Raw genomic sequence first — 12989 nt, 5'->3', positions numbered from 1 at the left:
CCTTCCTGGTTCAGTTATTTACTTAAATGAAAAATTATATCTTCTTTAAAAAATCCATTTTCCATATTGATGCTACATTATATCTACAAACATATGAAGAGAAGTTTTCCCCTTACTCTTCACTTTGTGGCTGTTCATCCAGGTAGCTACAAAGGGGCTTTTGCTTCTCGGTTTTGCATGTTCCAGAGACACTGCACATCTCTGTCACAAGTTCTGAGCATCTTTCACATACAGTTTCTTTACCAATGCTCCACACTAAAGAGTCTCAAATTCCTTGGGGTTTAATTTCTCTTGAAACAAAACATGTATATGCAGTGCAGGCTTATTCTTATTTATCTTCTCACCGAATTTATATGTAAGGAAATTATGATCGCATGCTCCAAATTTATTTCTGATGGCCACCTGCTCTATGACTTAATTGCTATTTACAACTTTATTGCTATTTACAAATGAATCTTTTGTAGGTTCAGTGATGGTTTGGTGAAGGAATTTGTCATGTCATGCTGAGAGTCATAGGCCTGAGGCCCATTAGGATGATGAGAGATGATTCACTGGCCCATAACTCTGAAGTTATTTTCCCCATGGCAGCAGAGTTCTTACTGGGGTGTCTCTTTTCATATTTGTTCTCTTCCTACATAACCAGAGATGAACTCGAGCAGCTCATGGCTGACACTGAGCTGCACCAGAGAAAAGCCCCTTTTAGCTTTCTGAGTTCCATCTAAACAACCTGTAGCATCACACATATGATATTAATGAACTGGTTTTATTTTCCTTTCTGCCAGTCCTGAACAGCAGAATTTTTAACATCACGGATGACTGTTATGCTACTGTGTTCCTGGTACTTGCATGATATCTAGTTTACACCCTATATTGTTTTTTTTTATTGTATATTAACAATATTTAGAAGGTGGTTGCAAAGATAATGGAGCCAAGGTCTTCTCAATAGTAGCAGGTGATGTAGCAGGGGACAGTGGCAACAAGTTGAAACTTGGTAGGTTCAGGCTGAACTTCAGGAATAACTTTTTTACCCGAAGGGTAAAAAAGCAGCACTGGATTGGTTCCCCAGAAAGGTGGCAGCATCTCCACTCTTGGAGGGTTTCCAGATATAGCTGGACAAAATTATGGATACCTGACTGAGTCAGAGGTTGGACCAGAGACCTCTGGAGGTCTTCTCCCAGCATCACTTGAGATTCCCCGCAGTGCACCGGTGTCTGCCACTCTGGCCTCACCTGCTTCCCTTAGCTGATCTGGATGGTTCTTTGGCTACTGCTATTGTCTGCTGCTGCTTCTCTCTGCACAATGAGTGTATTCTTTCCCCTTGATGTCTAGACCTCTGCTCATGGATACCTCCTGATCTGTCATCACATAGTGATTTAAGAGGTTTTCATCTCCCTGAGCAGGAAAACAGATACACGGTGCTCTCTCAGCACCACTGAATGGCTCTCTTGAACTTGATGCCTTCATGGTAAAGCTGTGCTTTGTTGGAATGTGTGTGTGCCCTCTGAGAGCACGGATAATGCTGGACAATAACCTGTAGGGCCAGGGGAGCACAGGGGAGTGTGTCTCCGACTGGCAGGCACTCACAGGGTGTGCTGGTAGGTGTGTGATCTTACCCTGGAGAGGCAGTGGGAGCACCAGGCAGAGCAGCTGGCCACATCTGACAGCTCTTGACTCCTAAGCATAGCTTCTGCAGGAAGAGTTAATATTCCTTGTGAGGACTGAACTGGTGAGTGAGGATGGGACTGGATTGCAAAGGGTACCCAGACCCCCTACAGCTGTAGTTGGGGGTAATCATGTTTTCCTGCAGGTGTGTCTCCATGATTTTAGCTGGCCACAGCAAGGGTGAGTTCTGTTACTGTGAGGAGAAGAAACAGACCAGCAGAGAAGCAGCCAACTTCTCTCTATGTGTTTGAAATCCAGAGAAAAGACAGTAGTTAAACACCATCAGAGCTCATCCATTTCCTTTCTTGCAGCTGGTTTTATTCCTGGTGATGTTTCTTCCTGCAAAGCCAGGGTTGAATTGGCAGCTGCTGGTGGCACTACACACCCACTGGGCTAAAGGGGAGCTGGAGCTGTCTCATGTGACTGCAGAGCACCCGTCTTCTTTCCAGCTGAAGAAGGTTTTGCAGGGACTGCTTTCAAACACTGCAAGTTTGGAGGGGCTCCTTGACCCCAGCAGTTGTGCCTCATTCCCCTGCTGCCTCCAGGCACCCAAGCTTGGTGCAGGAAGAGTTAATAGGTTTAAATGTAGGGTATTTTTTCTCTGCAGCTTTGTCAGAGGGAAAGTGAAGCAGCTCTGGCAGCCAGTGTGGAGCTTCCCCTGCACCCCCACCCCTGTAGTGTACTTCACCCAGTGAAAATAGAGTCTTCCAAAAGGTGAATGCTCTTCCAGAGAGGAAAATGGTACAGGGCAAGAGGAATCTATTGACAGTCAGTGTCCAACCCCACACAGAATCCCTGCTGTGTAAGGTCTAGGATGGGGAGGAGGTGGACTCTGAGGTCCCTACACACAGCTTTCAGCAGGCTGGTAAGGGCCCTGTCTTATGTTCTGGCTCATGGTCACTCTGTGCCTCTCCAGTAGTGTCACCATTGCCCTGCTGCTCAGAAAAACCCACTGCAGCAGTCAAGGAGGGAACATTGCTGACTACAGGTGACCAGATCGCCAAAAGTCCACGTAGATGTATCAAAGCTGCTAGGAAGTGGGGACCCATCACTTGGCTGCAAGGACTGAGTCTGGGGGACAGGAGATGTAGCATTTGTTTGGGTGTCCACCCCACAGCATCAGGCCTAGCAATCACCCAGCATACCACCACTCCCAACACCCACTGTCACAGCTGCTCATCTTCTTTCCCTTGTGGACAGGCTTTTGTACTGTGCTATCAGTAAATCAACTCCCTGTTTACCTCCTCCAGAATTTCCAGGAGCTCATGTGATTCCAGCAGTGGCATCATTCAAGAGAGATGTGATGACTAATTTGACCTGCCACAACACAGAAATTCCTCTCCCAAACACACACTTCTCCAGCCACTGGCAAAGAGGAGGTGGCACCTCCAGCATCACCTCCTGCCTCAGCATCAGCTCAGTCTCAGCACAGGCACCTACAGCTGCCCTGGCAGAGCCCATCTCGCTGAATGCCCATCTCAAGGCACCAGGTTGGCATCAGGGGCAAAGGGATGAGTTCTTCATCCTGCCCAGACCTCCTCACACCTCATCTACCCACCATGGGGATCAAAACCTCTGAGTCACTCCACATCTTCCTGGTTCCCCATGCTTTCTTTCTGCTGTCCTCTCACACCCATTCTCTCTGTCCTTCTCTACACTTTCATTCTTCAGCTTTTATTTGACTTCCTGAGGTTCTGAGGGAGCAAACATCTCATTTCCTTCAGAGGAAAAGAGATTTTATGACTGAAGGTGAAGTGACAGAGCCAAAGTCTGTAGCGAGTGGGCTGGACCCCAGTGGACAGGCACAAGAAAACAGCCATGCCCCAAGGATTTAGACACACAGACGGACCCAGTGTTCAGCTGGAGGCTGATGCTGCTAGAGAACTATAGCAAAAAATGCTTCCCTCTGTTGGAGCTGTTTGGGTTCGCACTCTCCTTGATGATGTCAGATTGTTCCCGTGTCTCCTTCTGACCCAGCAGGGAAAAACAAGCCATACCTGCCATTTAACGAGTTGTGACACATCAGTGCAGCCAGTACAACTGGCCCTGGGTCTGGGTGGCTTTGGCTCACTTGTTTCCTATCACATGTGTGTGCCTGACAAGAGCACAGCCAGCTGCTGGGGAACACGCTTGCTTAGCTGTGACAACTCACTGGCCATTCCACTGCTCCAGGCAACACAATGCCACTGACCCTTCTATTCCTCTGCAGAGCAAGGGAGATCCCAAGGACAGGTGGGGACAGGTGTTATTGCTGCTGTCATCTTCATCACTGACCTGTTCACTATGCTCAGGAGAAGAGCAGCTGGGGGTTTAGAATGCTGAGCCTCTTCCCTCATGGTTGAGAAGCAGAGAAGAGCATCTGCCTCTCCCCTGCACAGCTGCTTAAGAGAGATGGAGGTCAGGATATCCCAGGATCCTGCAGGGAGAGGCGGGGAGTGGATGAGCTGGAGACTCATTTCTGGTGGAAGGCAGCATGAGGTGAGGTTTTGCACTGCTTTGGTCTTACTGTGTTTTACTTCTTTTTTTGTTTCTCTCTCCTTTTCAGATAAACCAAAGCCTCGGCAACTTCGAAGGGCTTCAGAATAGAGGACACCTTTGTGCCACTCACCTGCAGCCCCTTGCCTCCTGTCCCTTGACATATCCTGCTCAGAAAAGCCAGCCCTGTCCAAATATTAACAGAGCACTTGGTTAGTATGAGAGGGGGAGGGCTGCCCTTGGTGGGGGAGCTGAGTGACCACTCAGGGATGGACTCACCAGAAAACACATCTTCATCCAGGGAGGGCAGCCCGGACAGCCTCAGCTCTGTGCTGCATTGCTGTGTTACAGGCAACAGCACAAGCTTCTAGAAACACTTCTTCCCTGCTTTCAGAGAAAATTACAGGGCATGTAGGTGTGTTTGTACCAACTGCATATATGTGGAAATACAGGTACATGCATGTATGTGTACACATACATGTATGTTGTAAGTAGATATAGAACATGGATGTAGATGTGTACCTCCAGATATGTATAAGTACAGTTGGTCAATGTCTACAAGGCATTAACCAAGATCTTTATGTATTTATGCATTTTTTGTGTGAAGCTGAGCATGTATGTAGGCAAAAATTGGTACTGCAAAATGGTAAACCCTCAAGCAGGGGAAGTTAAGGGTTAAACTGATGGCAAATCAAGCAGTCAGAAAAACAGGACTTCTCGGGAGAAAGCTGCAGTAAAATTTTTATTAATAGACATTTCACTGCTGGGAGTTTACAAGATGAAGAATACCTGAGTCTGTAGTTGTGGAAGAAAAAGACACAATTCAACACTTCTCTGGCCTAACAGGAAATTTGAAGGTTAACACTAAAAAATCTTGTATAAAACCAGCAGGGGGGAAAAAAAAGCAGAAGGAAGGGGTATGGAAAGGAGGTATATGGCACACAATAAAAGTGAGAATTTATGAGGCATACAAGGTGATAAGGAGTGTTCAAAATAATCTGGAAAAACTGGATTGCTGCAAGTGCTAACGGCACTTGGAAGCATTTTTCAAAATACGTTGAAAACTAAGAAATAGCAGTGAGGGCCTAGGCTCTTACTGGGTGGATATAGGTAAAACTGTTGATAGTGAAGATTTTTGATGGAGGCTTCTTGATACAGAAAAGTTAGTTGTTTGTATATAAACAGATTTGTGTATTCCCACCACAGGATGATAGTAAAAAACTTCTTCATCTTTCTGCAAACTAAGGAAAGTTTTATCATCATCTATTAAGCATAAGTATTTTCAGAACAGTAGCCAAGCAGATTCACATCTCAGAATCATAAAAAAACTTGACTGAGTAGGCACCTGGCCCAGTGGAGTTAGGTATTTAAAAATCCTGGTGTTCTAGAGAAATCCCAAGGTCTTGGAAAAATATGTGCCAGTGTCCAGAGAGAGAAAGGGACATGACACCTGACTGTAATAATAATCATAGGTAAGAGAGTGTGAAGTTATTACAAGTTAGCTAACAGATGCTCCAACAATTGACATAATTTGCATCATTTAGTACTAAAAAAATTAAAAAGTTCTGAAAAACAAACCTGACTTCATTCTTTGACAAAATAATGCATTTGACTGATGAAAGCACTGGTGCAAATAAATCAAGAAACTGTAAATTCTGAAGAAAAAAGAATAGCATCTGTATACATCACAATTTGCATTACATGGATTAATTAGCAGCTAACAGGCAAAATTTCATTGTCCAAAAAGAAGCACCAATCACTGCTGAAAATGTGTGTCTCTCTGCAAGAACTGTGATGTTTAATAATTGCATCAGGAGATTCAACGGTAAAAAACACTGTTGATAAAATTTGCAAATGTCAAGGTCAGTAGCTAAAGGAGAGGGAGTCCTTCAGATGAGCATGAGTCACCCGGCCAGGTGAACATCCTCAGCCAAGACAGGATGCTCAGTGGTGTTAGTGGAGTCTCTTCAGGTCCTGGACCACCATGCTCTCTCAATGCTGTTGATCCTTGAATCCCTCTGAATTGTCTGACCTGTGGGAACACCTAAGAGCGGCCAGGGGCAGAGTGTAACTGCTGCTGGAAGCACTTTTTGCATATATCCTTTCCTCTTCACTTTTGATGCTGCTCTTCTGGCTCAGGACTCATGGAAGCTTCGTGGATGTCTCCCACTAGACTCGGAAAACCCCAGCTGGGTGTGTGACTCCCGTGCAGACAGAGAGGAAAGACAAGCTGCCAAGAGCAGGAGCCTCGCTGGCAGCCACTGGAGAAGTCACTGTCACCTGTGACTGACAATGAAAGGCCAGCAAAGCCTGAAGCTGCTGCACTCACCCACCGAGAAGCCGCCCACACGGCTCTTTATTATCCTGAAAGCCTGGAGAGGGTCCAGAGCAAAATGACAGGAGCAATTAGGAAGGTCAGGCAACGCCTGACAAGGGACACTCTGAGCCATTGCTCTGGTCTGGCTAAACCAGTATCTCTCAGTCACACCACAGAAAACACAGAGCACTGGTGGCACCGTCACCTGCAGAGAAAGGCACAGTGAGACTCAACCACTGCAAGTTATATTTAGGCACATTCAGAGCAGAATAAGACCTCACATCCTCAATAGTGAGGATGACTGTCCTAGCTATCAGTCAGTAAAAAGGGTAGACTGACTTTCAAGGTATTCAAATAAAGGTCAGGTTAGTTTTATAAAGCTGTCCTTTCATAATAATAATTTTTAAAAAATTAAAAGAAAAAAAAAAAGAAAATTAATTACATCAGTGAAAAGAGACACTGGGTAAAATTCCAAAGCCTGTGTTACACTGGAAATGAGAGCTGGCAGTTTGTCTGCCTTTTTGGCTCATGAACTTGGAAGGAAGGAAAAATAATGGACATATGAAGAAATGCATTAGGAGTGGCCATATTCTTCATAAGGAAAAATATACCATGGCATTTGATTTTATTTGACTACCTGCTCTCTGATACTCCCCACTAGAGTATGCAATTACTGTGTCCCTGAAGGTCTCAAGCTGGATTTAAACCACAAAAACAAGTGAAGCAGATACTCTAAAGCAGAAAAAAGTAATACTCACTGATAAACAAGGTGACCTTGTGCTTAACAGCAATATTCATTCCATTTTAAATATAAAACACTTATTACAGAAAATGTCACTGAGACTAGGAGTGCATCAAATATAGACTTGATTGCATTAAGAAGACAGGGATAAATAATATTAGTCATTCTGCTTCTCTGGGAGACAGCCATGCTGCCTTCCAAGGTCAAATGTGCCGTGGCCAAGTGCCACATGGCATCACTGCCTGGCCACGTGGGTCGAGGAGCAGGAATCTGGTCATCATCTGATTAGCTGCTGGGCACACCAGACCACTGTAAGGCACACTGTGTCAGTGCAAATAAATATTAAATTCAGGTGTTTAAAACTAACTCTTTAGGAGAATTGTTGGGTATAAGATACAAAATTTATACGTGTTTTGTCAACCTGCAAAACAAAAGATTAAGTTCTTTGCGCTGGAGCCAACAAAGATTACTTAGAGGCTGTGGCTGCATTGTTTGGTGGATATGGACAAGCCAGAACGTCTAAGGTGGTATTAAAAGAGCAGACATTTTTCAAAGAATAAAGCCAAGCTCAAGATTATCTTTTCCCCATGGGTTCCACTTGTTTGATTGTGCCTCTGCTTATTCAATTTAAATGAGAAAATTAGATTCAGCAGTTTAACTACATTGGTTAAGAAGCACTTTATGAACAGAGCTGAAGCTCAGCTGCCTCCAAGAAAGCATACACTGACCAGAGGTAAATCATTTAAATAAACTGTGTTTGCTTCAACCTCACATTACATCACAATCACACATTCTGCAGTGTTTCCAAAGCAGCTGTGGGCATTGTTTCTGCAGCACAGGTACAGCAGTGCAGGCACCGTGTTCAGCCAAAGCCCTTTTCTGGACCATGGCAGACACAAGAACAGGAGAGGCCACTCCTGACCCTCCAGCTCAGTGTGCTGGCCCCCACCAGCCATGCACCTGCCACCTCTGTGACACTGGAGTTCAGTGTAAGTGCACCACAGGAAAGACACAGCTTACCAAGGATCGCTTTTTAAGCCACAGAGATGTCACCCTAGGAACATGTGAGAATGCTGGATGGAGCTCTGAGCAACCTGGTCTAGTGAAAGGTGCCCCTGCCCATTGGGCTGGAACAAGATGATCTTTAAGGTCCCTGACAACCCAAACCATTCTCTGATTTTATGGTATCTCTGAAAATGTCAGAAGCCTGGAGAGCTGTGCTCACCCTCCCCTGTAATTGCCAAGTTCATCACAGATCAGACTGCAAATAACCCTCTATTGGGTCTGGAGGGTTACAAGGATACAACTCCCTGAAGAGTACAAAATGCTGGCCAAAGGCATGTCTTCACCAGTGCTGCATGTTTGCTTCTCCTAGTGACACCAATCTTCTGCACTGAACACTTTGTCTGACATGTCCTTCACCTGAACTTCAGTAACTTGAGCAGTGATAAGCTGCAATGGACAACAAAGTGCCTGTAACATTCCATATTCTCCTCCCCTCAAAAAACCCACAAACAAACAGAAACCACACACACAAAAAAAAAACCCAAAAAACAACAAAACAAACAAAAAACAAAAGGAGAAAGAAGAAAAGGGAAAATGATTGGTCTTTTCTCAAGGCCTCCAGCTCTATTATAACCACCCCTAAATTGTGTCCCAGACAAAACATGGGACTTGTGCTTCCCTGTGATGCTTCACACTCAGTCCAGCTCCCATCCCCTGCAAAAACATGCACCTCCTCCAGTTGAAAATTCCACTTCCTCCAGCACACCCAGGTGGGCTCCTATGCATCCCCTTCAATGAGTGATGACCTGATGCTGAAAAATGACAGATACTCCCTCTAGATGCAAAATAAACAGAGAAGTTCAAAAAGCCCATCTGGAGTAGAGAGGAGGCTCCAGGAGCAGCAGCAATTGGCAGCAGCCCCTGGTGAGGAGACAGCAGAGGAATGAGAGCCATCCCTACCCATGTGCCCAGGTAGCTTGTAGCATTGGGAGCTCCTTCTCCTGAACCAGGAAAGGAGAAAGGAGAGGGTCAGCACCAGCAGCTTCATCGCTGGTGGTGACACAAACACTTCCCTGTCACTGCTGCTGTCCCCTTCACCAGGATCTGGCTCAAAGCACCTGGACCACCACATCCCTTATGTCCTGCAGCAAGAGCCAACCACTCCCCAAGTCCTGGCTGGCTCCAGTACCACAGGCAGCATTCATCCAAGCATGCATCCAAACCTTCAGGAGGTGGACCAGAGCACACATACTGTCAGGTTGGCAGAGGACAGTATGGATGTTCTGCTGGGGACATAAGCACCATGCATGGTGTGCCAGGCTGCTCCAGACCCTCTTAGCCTCTAGCTGTACTTATCTCTCATGTTTTTATTTGTGTTATCTTCATCTGAAGCCCAAACAAGTCCCAGAAACTTCCACCACCTGCCCCTGGCCAAACTGGGGCATCACATTCAGCCCTTTCCCCTCCTGAGGTACCACGCTGGGGGTAGACATTGGGTTACACACTGCTCGGAGCAGTTTCAACTATTTGACTCCAGAGATCCTTTAAGACTCTTGGACAAATGCCATTGCTCCCAGCGAGTTGTTACTGTTTGCTTTGTCAGTGTGTTGAACAGCCTTTTCCGCAGCCACTTCAGTTTCAGACATGTTGGCTGGCAAACCCCACCCTGCTGAAGCATGGGTTCTGCCACCCTGATCTCATCACTCAACACTTCACACGGACTCCAGAGGTGTCTGTGATGGCCTTGTCTCTGCTGTGCACAGCCTGATCACTGCTTTGCCCTTCAGAACATCTGGCAGGTGCCTGATGAGTTTCAAGAGAGATCTGTTAGTTTTGATTCCTTTTGCTAGCTGTTCCTTGCTTGACCTGACTTGCTGCCTCTCTATACGCAACATTACAGAGTTTCTCTTTCCAGCTGCAGACAACTCCAGACACTTTTTGAAACTTCCCCTGCCCCACTGGACAATTGTTTCTGTAGCCCACAAGAAAGGTGTTCACTCGATTTTTCAGCCCATGAGCATGCCCAGTTACTAAGGATGGCAAAGTGTGACAGGAGTGAATTCAGGCAATGAAAATGTGAAAGGGGTGACACTTTTGGACACACAGCAGAAAACACTTGTGGCAGGTGCTGTTATAGGTCATCAGTGCTGGGCACTGGAATGTCACAGAGAGAGGAGTAAGAGGAGTAAGAGGGAACAGCAACAGTGCCCCAGCAGGTACAGTGATGTGGTAGCAAGAGGAGGGAAAAGGGTTTAGGCACAAATGAAGGGTAGTGCCAGAAGGTTGTATGGGGTGGTAACACCAACTTACCACCATATCCAGGTGCAGCTTGCACAGAAGGAGGGCACAATTTTCTTCTCTTTTTACGTTCATTCACTACTGTTCTTTCCATTCAGCTCCCTCTCCTTCCCTTGTTTTCAACCCTACTTTTTATCATTTTCTTTTCCCTCTTTCTAAAACAGTTCTGAAGTCCCACATTTATTTAGTATTTGTTTCTTTATAATTTCCTCATTTTCCCTTCTTTTATATTTCTGTACATACCTAAATCATCCTCAGAGTCCTGTCCTCCCATGAAATACCATCAACATCTTTTTAAGTCTTTAGCATGAAAGACCAATTGCCTCAGCTGATAAATATGCACATCCTCATACCAGGAGCAAATACTTTGAGATTCTTTACTGGCAGGGGATGTGAGAGACGAAAGGCCTGAGACCCCTTGAAGTGGACCATTTTTCAAGGTACAGAGGAAGATTCTTTCCCTAAGAAAAAAACCTATGTGTCTCACTTGATGAAAACCCCTTCCTGACCCCAAAATTCACTGAGGAGCACAAACTTCTTGGTACGTGAGCTTTATCTGAAGCAGCTGAAATCTTGATAGAGTTAAAAGAAGAAATGACAGACTGGGACGATGGCTATAATGAAATCTCACTCTTCTCAGTATCACTAGAAGTAGTCACATGGCTTGACTAAGATTCACCAATTGGCCTTTTCTGCTTAAAAGAAAGGATGAAATGAAGAAAAGAAAAAAATATATGAATCCAGATATTCTGAGTCCTACAGAGGACAAACCTCAGACTACTTCATTATAAAAACCAAGACAACACCAAAGAGCATCTTGTCACCTAATGCTTCACTTGAATTTATCAAGCTGCACCTTGAACAAAATTTAGGTACTTTGCCTCCTGGATCATTCCAGAGCTTTCAGACCATTTCCAGACCATTGCATCACTGCTAGCCTGAGATCCTGTGAGGGAAGACATAAAACCTCTCAAGCAGAAGAATGAATTGAACACATTGGAACAAATAAAAGCGAGACTGGAAAGTGGGGGTGATGCCTTCTGCTCCTTCTTTTGAGAAGGGTGTGGTTCCATTGGGCCATTTGGCTATGAAATATGGCCTTGCCCATAAAAGAATTGAGATTTATAGATTAACTTTTATTCTTAAGGGCTTCATACCATTTGGATTCCCTTTCCAAGGGTATAGGTTTTGTTTTGTATTCCAGAGCAGGAGAGATCACCATCAGCAAAGCGGAGCTGAGAAGCAGAAGCACTGGGGTGGGCATGAAACCACCGGGGTGGGAGTGTCTTGGGCAGGGGCATTTGGAGAATCATATGAGGCAGTGTCAAAAATCAAGCTAAACATAAGCAAGGCTGTCCTGCCACCAGCTCTGGTAAAGCTGCAGGCAGGCAGCAGGGAGCACCTGTGTCCACGGAGCTGTGGGAGGCTGGTGTGCCTTGGGCTCGCAGGGATGGGACCAGCCCCAGCCCTGTCGTCTCTGTTGGCTGAGGAACAGCAGCTGCTGGATGAAAAACTGGTCTGAGGTGGCTGCTTCTGCCTCTGATTTCCAGAAACAGGCAGGAGAGACCAGGAAAGGGGTGGGGATAGAGAGCCAGGGAGTCAGGTGGCTGTGATAATGGTTATATTGTTAAGGCTGGAATGAGGAAATCAAAGATTTCACCTGGGGAGAGCAGAGGAGGGTGGGGGGATCTCAAAAAGGCTCCATCTTGATTGCCCACTTATTAATTGCCCCTCAGGACAAAGCAGATGCAGAACCAGTCCTATAGGTTTGCTGGCTGCTGTTCCAGCCTGGACTGTCCACCCAGCTTCCAGATGCGTGTTAGCTTAGCTGTGCCAGTGGGTGGGAATTTTCATCTGGCCACTTACACATGGGTCCCACAGCAGCAGGATTGGAACGAGCTCAGTGTCTGTGGGGCTGTGCATCTGGCTGAGTGATCCTCCATGAGGGAATGTGCAGCAGAGGTAGAGCTTGGTGACTCTGGTTCTCTCATGCAGGACAATGGGTCACAAGGAATGAAGATGGCAGCTGGCCCGGACACAAAGTAGTGTGGCTAAAGGGCCTGGGTCACTGGGATTCTTCAGCACCCTGTCTGATACACCATTTCCAGGCAGCAACATCCCTCATCCTGAAATACGGACAATGGGAGTCAGCTACATTTTTCAAAAGCTAATTCAGGTTTGCCAGATGAGTCTTCTGGGGTTCACTCATCTTGACTTCGTTCTCCTAGGAAGACAGACTGGGTTCTCTCCTCCCAGACTCCAGCAGGACTCTCTCAGTCCTACAACAATTTATTTTCACTATTCTACCCAGCAGCCTCCCATCTTTCATTCTGAAATGTGTGGATAACACACACAGCTTCAACTTTTCCCCCGGGGCTCCCTTTTGTTTCACCAGAGTGGCTCTCTACAGCCACTCTGCCCCTACAAGGTACAAATGAAGACGTACACTGAAAATCAATGGGGACAAATCTCCTGGGGACACGAAGGCAT

The 12989-nt window shown here is 45.9% G+C and overlaps 1 protein-coding gene across 2 annotated transcripts in view; it reads right to left on the bottom strand.

Moving 5' to 3' along the window:
• Nucleotides 1-4860: 4860 nt before the first annotated feature.
• Nucleotides 4861-12989, bottom strand: part of VAMP1 (vesicle associated membrane protein 1) — a 31020-nt gene continuing 22891 nt past the window's right edge. For both annotated transcript variants that reach the window (XR_001521320.3, XM_015626038.3), the window contains one exon: nucleotides 4861-6659. The gene's annotated coding sequence lies outside the window, so the exon portion shown is untranslated. The remainder of the gene's footprint in view (nucleotides 6660-12989) is intronic.

Source organism: Parus major, chromosome 1, assembly GCF_001522545.3.
Source record: "Parus major isolate Abel chromosome 1, Parus_major1.1, whole genome shotgun sequence".
NCBI classification, from domain to species: domain Eukaryota; kingdom Metazoa; phylum Chordata; class Aves; order Passeriformes; family Paridae; genus Parus; species Parus major.
This window is presented reverse-complemented; position numbering and strand designations above follow the sequence as displayed.